At 47.6% G+C, this 16,038-nt stretch overlaps 1 pseudogene; it reads right to left on the reverse strand.

Moving 5' to 3' along the window:
- Positions 1-9,453: 9,453 nt before the first annotated feature.
- Positions 9,454-9,570, reverse strand: LOC136655012 (5S ribosomal RNA; annotated as a pseudogene).
- Positions 9,571-16,038: the final 6,468 nt, after the last annotated feature.

Genomic DNA, 16,038 nt, shown 5'->3' on the forward strand with positions numbered 1-16,038 from the left:
CATGGTATGTGACTGCGTTTGAGGAAATGTTACAGACCTGTACTTTTAACAAGCTACCATGTATATTCAATAAATGGGACAGTAAATGGAACTTACTCCTGGTAAGTGTGGGTAGGATTGCAGCCTAGGATTATTAAAAATATTCCTGCTTGATGATGTCACTTCTGGTCATGACATCACTTCCGGTGGGTCCTGACAGATTCTCATTCTAAAAAGTGGGTCCCGGTGCTAAATGTGTGAGAACCACTGATCTAATCCTAATGTGGTGGCCATCACCACGTCTTGCAGCAGCAAAATCCATACATTCATGATGTGTTGTGTGACTTTGACTTGGTAAGAGTTTTCTTCTGTATCGTGTGTGTGTGTGTGTGAGCCCAAGCTGATGCATGTTTTCTCAGCTATAAGGCTTACTGAATTCAGTGGGTTTTACTCACAAGCAAGCATGCAGTGGATTGTAGCCTGTCTCTCTCTATGTGGTGGACATGCCAGGAGAAAGTGGGTTCCTATAGCATTAAACAGGCGTTCACCAAATGTATGTTTTTGAACACCACAGAATGTATAGTTATGTATGTATGCGTACACAGAAGTTGCAGTGCTCCTCCCCCATGCATATGTGTGTGCATATGTGTTCCTGGGTTTACAATTTATTGAACGTTATGCTTGATTTAGAATTGCATGTGGATATGTTTGTGCAGCAAGAAATGGTTAAATTATTATTTTTTAAGTGAGAGAATTCAAGCCCGCCCAGAGGTTTCAGCCACCGATGCCCTGCCTCTTCATCCCAGATGTGCAGGGCTGGCCATGGCAATGGGAAGGCACTCTGCACATGTTCAGAAGCACCCATCTTTGTCACTACTTCCCACCATTTTGAATGCTCTGGATTGGAAAGAGGTTCTGTAGCTGAGCCCTGGCATATTATTAAGCACTAGGAAAGAGAGTATGCGTGTGTGAAATACAATACGTTTGTGTGCGAATGAGCCGGAGCTTTTGTGCTGGAGGCAACTGAGGCAGCTGTTGACTCTTGGGGGTGGGGGGGTGGGAAGTCTGGTTTGGAAGCAGCAATTGGCGAGGGAGTTTAAAGCTTTGGTGTCATATTCACCTTTGATGCAACTTGCGCCCATAAATCTTGGTATCGATGGCCTCCCTCATATGTGTGTGTGTGTGTGTTGCTTTAGTCCTTGCTCTTTTCAAGACATCACTAAGCACAACTGAGGTGGGTGGGTGGGAGATGGAAGGAGGGGAACCCACAATGCTGGCAAACACTCATTTGGCCTGGAGCGGAAGTTTGTCTGGAAGGCCCACATGTGTGCTTGCGTGCATGCGTGTGCCCTGGTGTGTGTGCTCCTGCCAATCTGTCAGTGCATGCATCATTTTCACTGTTATCTGTGGGTGTGATGATGCCTCACAAGTGAGCAAGCAAGGAGGCTTGTATATGCCTCCTGTCACTAGGCTTGTGAGTCACTGTGTGCATAACTGTGTAGGTGCCAATAAATGGTGTTCAGCATTTGTGTTCGCAGCCATCAGAAGCGTGTGTTGTTTTCGATGATTTATGCGAGTGTTCTGAGATCCTGCCTGTAAGCACTCTAGTTGGCTAAGGGGACCACAGTGTGTCCCTGTTGCCTTGAATTGTGTACCTTTTTATTTAAAACAATGCTTAAACAATGCTGATTAGATAGATAGATAGATAGATAGATAGATAGATAGATAGATAGATAGATAGATAGATAGATAGATAGATAGATGGATAGATGGATGGAGGGAGGGAGGGAGGGAGGGAGGGAGGGAGGGAGGGATCAACTGATCAATCAATCCATCGATTGATACCCTTTCCTTCCCCCAAATAACAGGGTGGTACCCAGGGTTGCTAACAATGCACATTAAAATGCAATGCAATATGGAGGCAAAAAGTAATAAAAATGGAAGCCAGCATAAACCATCATGTTTTGGCAACCTTCAATCTCGAAAGACTATGGTATCGCGCTCTGAAAGGTGGTTCTGGAACAGCATCTAGTGTGGCTGAAAAGGCCAATTCGGGAGTGACAATCCCTTCCACACTGGGAGCAAGTGCAGTCTGTCCCTGGTCTGTCTCCCTGGCTATGGGCCTTCCTTCTTTGCCTCTTAGCCTCAGACTGTTGGCCAAGTGTCTCTTCAAACTGGGAAAGGCCATGCTGCACAGCCTGCCTCCAAGCGGGCCGCTCAGAGGCCAGGGTTTCCCACCTGTTGAGGTCCACTCCTAAGGCCTTCAGATCCCTCTTGCAGATGTCCTTGTATCGCAGCTGTGGTCTACCTGTAGGGTGCTTTCCTTACATGAGTTCTCCATAGAGGAGATCCTTTGGGATCCGGCCATCATCCATTCTCACAACATGACCGAGCCAATGCAGGCGTCTCTGTTTCAGCAGTGCATACATGCTAGGGATTCCAGCTTGTTCCAGGACTGTGTTATTAGGAACTTTGTCCTGCCAGGTGATGCCGAGGATGCATCGGAGGCAGCGCATGTGGAAAGCGTTCAGTTTCCTCTCCTGTTGTGAGTGAAGAGTCCATGACTCGCTGCAGTACAGAAGTGTACTCAGGACGCAAGCTCTGTAGACCTGGATCTTGGTATGTTCCATCAGTTTCTTGTTGGACCAGACTCTCTTTGTGAATCTGGAAAACGTGGTAGCTGCTTTACCGATGCGTTTGTTTAGCTCTGTATCGAGAGAAAGAGTGTCGGAGATCGTTGAGCCAAAGTACACAAAGTCACGGACAACCTCCAGTTCATGTGCAGAGATTGTAATGCGGGGAGGTGAGTCCACATCCTGAACCATGCATAAACCATAAAAACATACATATTAGAAAATGGCAGCAGCAGCAGCAACAACAAGAAAGGCATTAAAAATAGTAAAACAAAAAACAAAAAAAAACAAGCACTATCCAAACTAAGGTAGGAAGGCACACTAAAAAAATGTTTAGCCCCCACCAGAAGGCCTCTAGAGAGGACACAGGTCTCAGTTTGACCAGAATGGAGTTCCATAATATTGGTGGTGTTACTGAGAAGGCCTGACTCCTTGTCCTGGCTTCACTCAGGAGCAGCACTTGAAGGAAGGCCCCCTCAGAGGACCTCAGTGGACAATCTCGCTCATGTGGGAAAAGGCAGTTCTTCAGAAACCCCAATCCCAAGCTGTAAAAGGCTTTAAAGGTCAAAAGCAGCACCTTGAATTGGACTGACACCAAATTGGACAGCACCAAAAATGGACTGACAGCCAGTGCAGCCACAGGAACAGCAGAAGAGTCGAATTGCCAAGCTCCCAAGACTACATGGGCCATCACACTCTGCCCTAATTGCAGTTTCCAGACTGTCTTCAAGGGCAGTCCCATGTAGAGTGTGCTACAGCAGTAAAGTCTTGATGTCCCCAAAATATAAGGCACCAAGGTCAGGTCTGACCAACTCAACTATGGATGCAGCTGGTGCACCAGCACTGGTCACTGGTCACTGCCACTACCTGGCAAACCAAGAGCAGTGGAGAATTCCAAAGGACCCCCAAGTGTTATTCCCTCTAAGGAGTCCACACACTGCGAACCGTGGACCCCTTTTCTCTGGTGTGGCAGTGCAGCAGTGCAGCAGCATTTCCAGAGACACGGTGATGATGCAGAAAGTCATTGCCAGACTTCCTGAAATGCCTCTCTCCAAGCTGCAGAGAGCTTGGTCGAGATCTGTGAAACAGTGTGGCTTAATGGAAACAGTGCCCCAAGGTGCAAACCTGCTCTTGAAGGTGGGGTGCAACCCCTTTCAGGAACAGGTTGACCGTTCAGAACCTGAGTCATAGTTCTCTGAACCGGTAGGACCTCCTGTTTTGTCTGGATTTAATTTCAGCCTGTGGACCCTTATCCAATCCCCAACTGCCTCCAGGCAGTACTCCAGAATTTTGAAACCCTCTCTAGGATTAGATGGCAGAGAGATGGAGCTCTGGGTATCATCCACATATTGCGACTCTTAACCCCAAAACTCTGGATGATCTCCCCCAGCGGTTTCATGTCTAAAAGCAAGGGGGACAGAATGAAACCCTGAGGCACTCCACATGCCAAAGGCCAGGGTGTTGCAGGAATCTGCAGCAGCACCTTCTGGGATCTGTCAGCCAGAGAGGATTGAACCACCACCACAAAGCAGTGCTTCCAACCCAGCCAACCACCCAGAAGGACACCATGGTTGATGATGTCAAAACCCTCTGAGCAGGACCAACAGAGATGCTGTTCTCCATCCACTCTCCAGCACAGATCAGCAATGGATGGATGGATGGATGGATGGATGGATGGATGGATGGATGGATGGATGGCCCAACTATGAGACCACCTGAAACGTTCATGCCAAGTGCCACCCCAGAGGGGAAGCAAATGGACGAGCGCCCTGCTCATCTGTCCACTGCCCTCTGTAGCCTGCTCTCCACTGGGAGCAAGTTGGAAGATGATCACAGCTGCATCCGCCCCCTCCTTCCTGCAGTGCTGGATCACAGTGGGCAGGAGGTCTGGTCTAGAGGGTAGAGCCTCCATTTGCCTGAAGATAACATTCGAAGGTCGCCAGTTCGAGGCCACCGACACCATGCGACCTTGAAGCAGCTGACAAGCTGAGCCGAGTTATTCCATCTGCTCTGAGCGTGGGAGGATGGAGGCCAGAATGTTGCGACCAGATCAGAAAGAAACATCTGAATGTTGTGGTTTCTTGAAAGATAGAACCTTCTTTCAAATTGTAAAAATCCCTATGGGGATTTAATTAGCCTGCCTATGTAAACCACCTTGAATAAAGTCCAAGGAGAAATCTGAGGATCAAGAAAGGCGGTATAGAAATACTTGTATTATTATTATTATTATTATTATTATTATTATTATTATTATTCCACATGCGCTGCCTCCGACGCATCCTCGGCATCACCTGGCAGGACAAAGTTCCTAACAACACAGTCCTGGAACGAGCTGGAATCCCTAGCATGTATGCACTGCTGAAACAGAGACGCCTGCGTTGGCTCAGTCATGTTGTGAGAATGGATGATGGCCGGATCCCAAAGGATCTCCTCTATGGAGAACTCGTGCAAGGAAAGCGCCCTACAGGTAGACCACAGCTGCGATACAAGGACATCTGCAAGAGGGATCTGAAGGCCTTAGGAGTGGACCTCAACAGGTGGGAAACCCTGGCCCGCTTGGAGGCAGGCTGTGCAGCATGGCCTTTCCCAGTTTGAAGAGACACTTGGCCAACAGTCTGAGGCTAAGAGGCAAAGAAGGAAGGCCCATAGCCAGGGAGACAGACCAGGGACAGACTGCACTTGCTCCCAGTGTGGAAGGGATTGTCACTCCCGAATCGGCCTTTTCAGCCACACTAGACACTGTTCCAGAACCACCTTTCAGAGCGATACCATAGTCTTTCGAGACTGAAGGTTGCCAACCTTCAATTTAAGGTTTAATTTAAGGTTAAATTTAAACAATTTAAATAATAATTTATTAATTATTATTATTATTATTATTATTATTATTATTATTATTATTATTATTATTATTATTATTATTATTATTATTATTATTATTATCTTCCTGCCTTCTTGGTGCCTATGACATGGGCAAGGACAGGCAATTTTACAAAGCTCTCTTTCCACTCTACTCCTGATTTTCATGAGCATGACCGCTGCTCACTGCACCTTCTAATTTGAAAGAGAAGATACGCAGACCTTGGAGACTGCATGGACAGAAGCATGCTTGCACATTTGTCTGACTGCCCTCTATGGGAGGTGTTGTGCGCAGGCATGCATAAGCAGAGGCAGCAATGGGCAGCAGATTTGGGCAGCATGGAGGCACCCAACACTCCTAGATAAACTGATAGGTAGACAGATTCTAGAATCAAAAATCCTGTAATTAAGAGTGAGGTTTCTACACGTTTCAGAAAGCATAAAAAATGTAAGTCAAGGTACCTACCTTAATTTCTGTACCATGTAAGCCAGGGATGTCAAACTCATTTCATACAGTGGGCTGAAGTTTGCATTCATGGTACCTGCTGAGGACCAGAAGTGACATCATTAAGCAGGAAGTGACATCATAAAGCAGGTGATGGCCAGAAACATGCGCTTTGTTCTTTTTAGCTGCAAATGACAGAAGAGAAAATGTGCAAATTTTGTTTATATTTTCAACATATGAGAGAGCCCCATTATCAAGCTGAAAAAGCCCAATTGTAACAGGGAGCTGGATAAATATTTTCCAGGGGCCGCATTCAGGTATCAGGCATTACATTTGACACACGTGTGGTATTGGCAACCTTCAGTCTCGAAAGACTATGGTATCGCGCTCTGAAAGGTGGTTCTGGCACAGCGTCTAGTGTGGCTGAAAAGGCCAATCCGGGAGTGACAATCCCTTCCACACCGGGAGCAAGTGCAGTCTGTCCCTGGTCTGTCTCCCTGGCTATGGGCCTTCCTTCTTTGCCTCTTAGCCTCAGACTGTTGGCCAAGTGTCTCTTCAAATTGGGAAGGGCCATGCTGCACAGCCTGCCTCCAAGTAGGCTGCTCAGAGGCCAGGGTTTCCCACTTGTTGAGGTCTACTCCTAAGGCCTTCAGATCCCTCTTGCAGATGTCCTTGTATTGCAGCTGTGGTCTACCTGTAGGGCGCTTTCCTTGCACGAGTTCTCCATAGAGGAGATCCTTTGGGATCCAGCCATCATCCATTCTCATGACATGACTGAGCCAACGCAGGCGTCTCTGTTTCAGCAGTGCATACATGCTAGGGATTCCAGCACATTCCAGGACTGTGTTGTTAGGAACTTTGTCCTGCCAGGTGATGCCGAGGATGCGTCGGAGGCAGCGCATGTGGAAAGCGCTCAGTTTCCTCTCCTGTTGTGAGCAGAGAGTCCATGACTCGCTGCAGTACAGAAGTGTACTCAGGACGCAAGCTCTGTAGACCTGGATCTTGGTATGTTCCGTCAGCTTCTTGTTGGACCAGACTCAAAAAATGTAGTCTCACATATGTGTGGTTACAATTTAGGCTCCTGCACTTGTCCTGCACTTGGCCTTGGTCTTTCAGCTTGAATGTGACCCTGGAAGATGCATCTAGGCCTAAATTCAGTGGGTGTAGCTTTCCCAAGCACTTTGTGCAGGCACACTGAATGAATGTGGGCCTGATGCATCTGAAAAAGGCACAGTGCTTCCTCCATCACTGCAGAAAGTAGCCAAAATCTAGTTTCAATTCTTTGTCACACTCCGGCCTGACCAAACAAACGGAACATGCAGAGGGGAGCAGGCTTGATTCTCCATGGCTGGGTGAGCCAGCCTACATTGGCCTGAATCCTACAGAGGGAAACAATGCCTCTCTGTGTTGAAGCACCAAGGAGCACACTGAATCCTTCAGGGATCTCTGAAAGGCGCCTGCCTCTCCACGCACCCATCCCATCCTAATGGGAGTGATTTGGCCAGGACATGTATATTTCTTATGTATGCTTTACACCCCCTTCCTTCCATCATGGAGCTGAAGACAACATAAATGGGGTTTCCAGGCGGTGTCTCATTCAAGCACTGAGTACAGATGCACTTCCTCAGATTCATCAAGCTGGCTGTATCAAGTATGCTCAGACTTCCATCTTCCATCAGCTTCCTTCTTTTGGTCAACTTGGTCTTCCTGCATGGTGCTTCCTTCTTGTCCTAGAGGAACTGTGCATCAGTTGGAAGCCCAGCATGACCACTGACAGGGACCCTCTGTGAAGAGCAGCGCATTTCTGTAACAGCACTTGTGTCAGTAGCAACGCTGCTGGTGCCATCACCATCATGGGGTTGGCAAGGGGGAGTGGAAGGCCATTGAGGCCCTGGGAATCACCTCTCTCCAGCCCCACCAGCTTCCTTGGCAGCTGTGGCTTTGCCAGCAGATCTCATAGATCGAACATGCAGATCACGGGAGAGAGGGAGGGATATCTTGGGGGGCTTCCAAGCTGAAGGCTTTTGCAGATGGAGTGGTAGCCCAGCCAATACAACTGCCATGTTGATGAACTTCTTGTTAGCTAAAAACAGAGAAGGCCCACGCCTTTTCTGAACAAGGCTGTGTGGCCACCCGTGTCATAATGTCCCATGGGTGATACATGGCCGGGGCAGGGGGAATGGGGACAAATGTTCTGACTGTGTGGGAGCGCGCGCGTGCTGCTTGTGTGCCACTTTACCCAGCCCGTAACCCTCCCAGCTGCTCCCTCCACTCCGTCACACTCTGAACACGCTCGCAAGTTTCCAAATTGTTGGTTAAAAACAGCCTTTTCCGACCACAGACAACTGTTTGACATTACTGGAGAGTGAGGGGATGAAATGGAGGGGCTGGGCTGCAGGGAGGGGTTGCAGCCACATGGGAGAGGCAGGGGGAACAAGGAGACAGTGCTGGGTGTGGAGGGGCCCTCAGGCTCCACCTCGGTCTAGTCCAGGCCAGATGCCACAGGCTGGCCCTGCTGCAGGGAGGGAGGAGGCCCCGGTGGAGGGGGTTAGTCTTGGCTCAGCCCCACAGTTTGGAGAGCTGGTTGCGAATCTACAGTGCACTTCTCGCTACTGACCGCGAATGTCCCATGCCACGCACACAAGATCCCCCTTTTTGCATTCCAGCCAAGGTTGGTGATTCTCCTGATCACTAGCAGTACTTGGAATCACCTCTTTCCCTGGGAAGATACACTGAAAAAAGGTGGGGTGGGGGTGGGGGAGACACAGGATTCCCACTTCTCTCTGCTAGCCAGAGTGTCTGTAAGGCAGTTTGGTTAAAAGTGGTAAGGCCTTAATCTGTATTAAGTGATTGGGTGCTTTTTCTCACTCACCCATGGACTCATTCTGATATGGCAACAAACTGGAGACGTGTTCTCAAATAACTTTTGACAATCATTATTATTTTTATTATCCCTTAATCACTCTGTTAACCACAGTTTACACAGCCCAGGGGGGGCCACAGGTTGCAAAACGGGACATTTTTCTCCACCCTTTTCGCGGCATGCTTCCAGAGGAAGAGGCAGGGATTCTGAGGCCTGTCAGAGAGGCTTCATACATGCATTTTTGGCCTTTGGCGTGCCTGTGCCTGATTGCTGTACGTTCGAGAGCTGGCAGCCGAATGCGGGAACTGACTCCATTGGAAAGCATTGCAGCTGATGTCACCTGGAAGTTCTCTCTCTTATGGCAGTAGATCTGTGATGGCCCTTTCAGGCCAGCCAGCTATTGTGGAATATTGCAGCCAGCCAGTGATGGAGATGCATGCATGAACCAGCTTGTAGACTGAATGGCGCACGGAGCTGAGTTGTAAGCATCAGTGCTTGAGTAGAAGGGGGGTAAAGGCGGGCCAGGAAGCATAATTTTGCTAGACTTGAGGGGAATCAGGGCAGGGAGATAATGGATTTCTCTAAGGATCTCCCTCTCTCTTCCTGCACTAAACACTGGTGGGAATTATTACTTGGGTTGGGTTTGGCAACCTTCAGTCTCGAAAGACTATGGTATAAGCCTACAGCACCCGGTATTCCCAGGCAGTCTCCCATCCAAGTACTAACCAGGCCTGACCCTGCTTAGCTTCCAAGATCAGACGAGATCGGGCATGTGCAGGGTAACAGTTGCTGCCTATTACTTATTACAGATTGAACGAAGGCATCGTCCAGTGAAATGATGCTTTGCTCTCATCCTGCCCACTGATAACCCCCCTTGACTTGGGACTGCATATACAAAATTCCTGCCCCCGCCCCCTAGTTAATCATTCTTATCTGAAGAGCCAGGATGGTAGACTGGTTCTGGACTGGTTCAAACCTCAGCCATGAAGCTTCCTGGGTGACCCTGAGCCAGTCACTACCTCTCAGCCTCACCTACCTCACAGGGTTGTTGTGAGGACAAAAGGAGCAGAGGAGCTATGTACACCACCCTGAGCTCCTTGGAGGAAGGGCGGCATAAAAATGTGAATAATAAATATGTATGTTTCTTTTCTTTTTACAATTAAATGGAGATTAGAATAGGATTGTAAACACACACTAAAACATATGCAGTGTGTTTATTGGAAGAGGAGAAAGGAAATGGGACTAGATGAAATGGAGAATCAACCCAAATATTCTATGGAGGTCCCCATCCAATTTCTTACAAAATGAGGCCTGGAGTGGGCAGTAGGGGTGGGTGAATATTTCATCATAAGGTTTAGAGAGCAGGGCTTCTACAATAATGGATGTCTTTACAAATAAAGGGCGCCTGCCAATCTGTCTCATTTCCCCCACTTTCCATGCAGCTGCTTTCGGAAGCCAAACTTCTCTTGTCTCCTTCCACACATAAATCAGTCATCAGCACTTCCCCACTGCCAAATCTGCGTGTGCAAAAGAGACGGAGGACTGTAGGGAGACGCTGAGATCAGGTAATAACAATTTGGGGTGCAGGGCCAGAACAGCAAGGAGAGGCTGTCTCAGCCCGCAGGGGCTGGGGGGTGCTGTGCACATCGTGGGTGGGTGGGAGGGGGGGAAATTGTGCTGGGACCGACTGCGCCTCCTATTCCTTCCCCTGCTCCTGTCCTCCTGGCAAAGGAACCGGTTGGTCTGCCCCAACCTGCTGAAATTGGCAGGAAAAAGACAGCCGCTTAATGAGAAAGTGTGAAGGAAGAGAGCCTGGGGGTGAAAGGGAGGAAGGGTAGAGGCAGGGGGGCTGTAAATTGGGATGCCTGGGCTTCGTGAGATGGGGGTGGGGTCAGGGGGGCTACTGTGAGCAAGCTGGGGGGGCCAGGTGTTGACCGTAGAAGAGGAATGGGCCTCTGTGGGTAGAACACCTATGCACATTACTAGGGGGTTTGGAGAGTCCCACACAGTCCTTGCCAGCCCTCCTCTCCACAGCTCTGAATAGAAAAATGTTATCCTTTAGTCACTGAAGTTTAGTGGACCAAGTTGGCATAGGAATATGCAGGCTTTTCATTATAACAGAACCCTTTCAGCAGAATACACAGAGAGCCAACGTTCAGGTACGAATGCTAAAATCAAGTGGTAAACCTTTGCCTGGACAGTGGTACTTTAAGGCTACATAGTGGCATAGAGCACATACAAACAACCTCCCCCACCACCGATGCCCCAAACAAGCAAAACATCTGTACATTCAAAACAAAACGAAATAACATGTCAGCCAAAAGAGTCTGGTCACTCCTCTTCCAATATGCTAGTTTTCTGCATGCAGGGAGAGCGCCCCCACTTCTTAGGGAAGCAATCAGAAATGCAAATTCCCACTTGCAGGCAGAAATGATAAAATCCAGGCAAAGTTTTACCATTTGGTTTTGCTGAATGCGTAAACTAGACCTGTTAGTACATGGGACAATTTTTAAAAATACTTTAAAAACATCTTATTTTTCATTTTCAGTGAACTTTTAATCATGCTGACATTCAAAATAATCAATGTTAACTATTCTATATTACAAAAATCTTTGCTGAGTGCGTTGTCTGTTGGAGCTTGACAAATGGATGCAGACTCCACACTTTCTATGTCCTATTCCAGCCCCTGGGAATGACTCAATATGAGCCTGCAGCAAGGGGGCTCCTAGTTCACAGGAGGGTGGAATCTGGAGCCAGTGCAAAATTGACTGTCCCTGAACACAACACACTGGGAGATCTCGATACTAGACCAGGTGGGAAAGTAGATTGAGGAGCCTAGAGCAAACACTAATTTTCTCCTATATTTTTTCCAAGATTCCTGTGTAAATCCAAGGGCATGGTGTGAGACCACACGATAGTGCCACACTACTGAGGCAAAACAAATCTAGATCTGGTTGGTGCCTGGTTAGGCAGCTATCATGTATGGTGCCCTGAATTCCATGATAGAGCACAGGTAATGTCTAAATAGTTGAATTGGGAAATATTCGACATTCAGTATTTTGCATTTGATATTTTACCCTATTTATGAATGACATGCATTAATATTTAGTGGCAGAATTTGGTGACAAACAAGCAACAGTGCACACAATTTGGACAACTCACTCTGAAAGTATTTGGGTAGATGACAGCTTATGACAATTGACGCTGGGCAGATGCCAAGCATTCCAGGGAGCGTTCAGATGTTTAATCCTGAAGGCAAATTTCAAATTCAAAACCCACGTCTGGGTGTCAAATTTTCAACTCAAAGTCTAATTTTAAAATGTGAAATGCCACTGACTCTTGCCTTTCCCAACTGTCACAGCCACGCCAGGATGAGGTTCATATGAGGACCCCAATATGATATATGTTTACTTGGAAGTACATTGCATGGAATCCAGTGGAGTCTCCTCCCAAATTAAATATGCAAGTAGTGCAGCTGTAACTACTTTGCATTTGGAATGCCTGTCTTTGAATTCAACATGGCTGTCACACATGCTCTTCGCCACAGAAAAGACCGTCACACTGGTGCTCTTTCTATGTCCCATTCCATCCCTAAGTTGATGTGCCAGAAGCTGCCCCTGCTTACTTGGTGATGTGCCAGCCTCTGTTCCTCTCACTCCCTTGATTAAACAGGAACAGAGGATGTGGCAGAAGAAGAAGTGTGGAGGAGAAAAGAGTGGTGGGCTAGAGTGTGTCTAACACTCTAGCCCATCACTCTCCTTTCTTATACACCTCCACTTGCGTTCCATTCCCCTTTTTCTTTTTCCAGTCCAGAGAGTGGGAGGCGGAGAAACAGCAGATGCAAGTGAGCGGACAGAGGTGACAGCCTCAGGTAGCATCACAGATGAACCAGCCCTAATTTCAGGTCTCAAGTGGCATTTTCAGAGCAAGCCAGGATGCACGCAGCTGCCATGCCCCATGCTAGAAGCCAAGCATAGGCCTTCCCGGCAAAATACCAAACGTTTTTGAGTTATGAGTAGAAAAACTATTCATCTTATTTTTTTTATGGGGTGTGAAGATACCCTTGCTTGCCCAAGCTCAGTGTGCCATCTAGTGACTAATGCATGCAATTGCAACTTGAGTTGCATCCCAAATTAAAGCACATCAGCACTGGTTTGGCCTGGAACAGAATCTGGTTCAACCATCAAGGAGACCCTCTCATCGCCTCCAAGGAATATGGTTCATTTTCTGTGAAGGCTGTGGCTCTCTGAGAGAAGTATTTCAACACCCCCACCATGCTCAAAACTTCCAGTTTTCCTTGAAGTCATGTCAGTTAATCTAGTTTGAAACTGGATCAGATTTGTAGGACAAGTGTGCCTATGGTTTACCATGCTCAGTGGCAGCTTAAAGAATAGGGCAACTGCTTTGGATCTGTCCAGCCAGCAAACAGGAATTGGAGCCAGCACTGAAAACTTGCAGGGTTCAATCGTTTCCCGGTTTCATCCTGTTTGCACACTGCAGAAAAGGTGTGTGAGCAGAAATACCACAATTGTGACCTCATGTCTGTTGCCCTCAGCTACATACAGGTTATTTCTATGCAGCAATTTGAGTGATTCCCCCACCCCACACAGGCACCAACTACTTCCATAGACCTTCATCTGTGCATACCTAATAAAGAGGCTTCCTTGCAAAGGAGGGGGAGTCTGTGCCATTTTCTTAATCCTTAATTGTATTGTGTGACCACTGTTCTTGGACCAACTAGCAAACGGCTCAGTAAATTACATTGGACCAACTAGCAAACAGCTCAGTAAATTTAAGTTTTATATTCCCCCCCCCCTTTGTAATGGGCTATATGAGCACAAGATAGGGGAGAGAAGGGGAGTTTTACTCCAACTTTTTTTGTACCATGACCCCCCTGAAAGAAAGAAAGAAAGAAAGAAAGAAAGAAAGAAAGAAAGAAAGAAAGAAAGAAAGAAAGAAAGAAACTGGGAACCCACCGCCAATCCCATTCCCTTCCCTGGACCCAATCCTTCTCCTCCCTGCCCCAACCCCTTTTCCCCCTGTCTCTTGTGTCTTCACAACAACCCTGTTGTGAGCAGGGCCAGCTTTAAGAGCTGTGGGGCAAGACAGCAAGAGACTGTGCAGGGTTATATCAAGAACTGTTTTTATAAGGCAGTACCATTATTGGATTGGATCCAAGCCCTTTTTTTGCACAGGCTTTGGAAGGGTGCCATAACCTCCCTAATGAGGTTTTGCAACCCCTTTGGGGTCATGACCGATAGGTGGAAGAACACTGTTCTGTTCAATTGCTTCTAAATAACAGAGCTGGGACTACTGTCTGCTGGGAACCGTAGTCAGAGAAGCCTGACACAGCGCAAAGCTTTTCCAATTGTAGCATATGCAGACTGGGAAAATGTGCCCTGTCGAATTTCATGCATAAGTCCTACCAGAAGAAATGGTGGCAGTCTGAGCATAGACAGAGTGCCTTTCCTCCATCTTCAACCACAAAGCCAGTTCCTACTCAGCTGAGATTTGTTTCAGGCTCAAAAGATGCAACTCCCAAGAAAGCAGGGACTCCCCCCCCTGCCAGTACTGTACCTCTCTTTTTAGAAAGAAGCTCAGGCTAACCACCTTTAGGAAGTTCCTGTCTGTTGACCATCATACTTATTGTTCCCCATCAAAGGGATTGATGGACTGCCAGTTGGCCAGACTTTTAGCAGCCTTGCCAAACTTCCATCCTTCTGGCTGGCTGCAAGAACAGAGAGATGTTAAACACGAATGGTGTCTCCCTGGTGCTTTCACTGTTGGCGTTCATGTATCTGAGCACACCCATGAGCTAATGTGCTATGCGGTGAATTCAAATGACTGAAAATGATGTTGATGTGTGGAGATCTGAAGCTTTGCTTGAATAAACCCACCTGCAGAGTGAGGTCCTGCTCTGGATGCCTCCTCCTTCTCCAGTGACGAGAACTGGAGAGTCCTGATGTTCAGAGCCCCACACTGAGCCACCACTTTGGAAAAATAACCGTCCTTACATCAAGAGGTGGTTCTTGATATCATATTCCACAGCACTCTTTACTGTGGTGTACATGTGCCTGCACCTACTGGTCTCCGTAAGGCCCTGCACATGCTCAGAGCACCTGTGTCCTTCTACCTATTTTAAAATTGTATGTTGCTGCCACACAAGTCAGAATGTTGATCCACCCAGCCCGGGTCTGTCTGGTTCTGCCCAGAAGCAGCTGAGGCAGGAGAGCTCTTTCCATGCCTTGCTCCTGGCTGAATAGTTGGTTCTTGTTATCCGCTAAGGTTGTATTGGCAACCTTCAGTCTCGAAAGACTATGGTATCGCGCTCTGAAAGGTGGTTCTGGCACAGCGTCTAGTGTGGCTGAAAAGGCCAATCCGGGAGTGAATCTGCTAAGGTTAGGTTCCTGGAAAACCTAGTGGATACCAAATCAGCCAATACTGAATCATTGAACCTAAGGTGAAAATAGGGTTAGGTTCCAGGAGACCCTTTTCCCCATACATTCTATGGACTTTATGAACCTGAATCTTAACTTGAAGTACACAGGAATGGGTAATAGTGAGGACTCATCTGCAACATCTGATGCTTCCTCCTCCATGCTGGCTAGCTCTTGATGCGCTAAAGATTGTGGTGATGCTGATGGCTATTTCTCCATGCTGGCTATCTCTTGGCTCACTGAAGGTTGCTGGCCCAATGACAAGGCCTCAAAGATCAGAAGTGGGGAGGAGGTTTCTTCACTTGTCCTCCTTCACCTCCTCTCTCTTGGCTCCTCCCTTGGCTTGCCCCAGCACCAGAACAACCCTCAGGTAGCCTTCCAGAGACCTCTCATCATCAGCCTCATTGTCAATGCCAAGGTTGTGAAGATTCAGCTGGAGTCCCTGAGATAGTGCCCAAGATGTGGACACAAATGTGTCTGCCAATTCTCCACAGGGTCAATACCAGTCCCCAATGGAATGCTGCACCTGCACAGTATTTGCGGATAATGAGAACTGTGGCCATTCTGCCCCTTGCAGATAAGCGAGTTTGCATATAAAGAGAACTGACTGTATTTGATGCCAGGATTTACTGCCTTAATAGAGTATTATACCTCTGAAATATTATGTCTTTGTACTATATCTTTGTATATTATTATAAAGCATTGTATCTTTGAAAATACTTCTGCACAAGAAGCACATGCACAGCACATGATGTAACCAGCCCTTGGGCAGCTAAAGGAAGACACTCTGCACACACTCCAGGGCAAAGCATCCCAAGGGCCAGG

This window comes from Tiliqua scincoides, chromosome 5 (assembly GCF_035046505.1).
Source record: "Tiliqua scincoides isolate rTilSci1 chromosome 5, rTilSci1.hap2, whole genome shotgun sequence".
In the NCBI taxonomy this organism is placed as follows: Eukaryota; Metazoa; Chordata; class Lepidosauria; order Squamata; family Scincidae; genus Tiliqua; species Tiliqua scincoides.